The sequence below is a fragment of the Mycetomoellerius zeteki genome, unplaced genomic scaffold (genome assembly GCF_001594055.1).
Source record: "Mycetomoellerius zeteki isolate Tzet28-1 unplaced genomic scaffold, Tzet1.0 scaffold96, whole genome shotgun sequence".
NCBI lineage: Eukaryota > Metazoa > Arthropoda > Insecta > Hymenoptera > Formicidae > Mycetomoellerius > Mycetomoellerius zeteki.
This window is the reverse complement of record NW_017257999.1, coordinates 2,486,590-2,487,562: the sequence shown is the minus strand read 5'-3', so window position 1 is coordinate 2,487,562 and position 973 is coordinate 2,486,590.

Below are 973 nucleotides of genomic sequence, written 5' to 3'. Positions count from 1 at the left end.
AATCACGTAATTTGAAAAGTTACACGATGATATATTTGTTTTCTTCTATTTTTATCATTTAATTTTATAAGTTTCATCATTTAATTTTAAGGTATGAAAAATATAGTTTAAGATTATTGTTGTATTGTACCTGTCACACTTTTTGTTTTAAAAATTTTAATATTTTATTTTAAGTTTCTCTAGTTATTACGTACCTACATAGTTTCTTAATTATTATATCAATATGTATAGTATCAAAATAAAAATTTAAATTAAATAAAGTGTTTTTAAACTTTTTAATTTAATGACTAAATGTACTCTTATTTCAAATTACTTTATTTTTATAATTTTTTTAAATTACCATTTTACCAGCCTCCATAAATTACTAACTAATTTACGGTAAATTACCTAGTAAATTAAAATTTAGTCATTTTCATCTCTAGTTTTAAGATGCTTTATATTGATACGCAATTAACATACTTTTCATCTTGTATAAATCTATAAATTCATCATTAAATTATTACACAATAATAAAATAATTAATAACTTTTTTAAATAATTTTTTTCTTAATTTAAAGCAAATACTTTGGTATATAAACGGTGGATTTATTATCGTCGATATTCTGTTTCAAGACATTATCTCTGCACTTAGTAGAGTATTTTCACGTATGTTGCAAACGGATTTCACGAAGAAAGTTCTATGCAAAGATCCTATTTTATTTCAGTTTTCGTGAGGTTCGCGAGTTCCGCGCATCAACGTCGCGTCTTTCTTTAATTCTCGATCCAATTGCAAGTTAATCGCACATAGAGCACGACACGGGGTATAAATTCCCGGAGCGTATGTCACATTGATTGCACATCCGCTTCCGTCGGTGCCACGGCTGCGCGCCATTATAAAATCGGCCCCACGAAAGAAACGTAATATTTATTGCCGGCTTCCGTTCAATTAGGGGTTGACACGGGGCAAGAAGGGGTCGACCTCTACCAGTTCTCG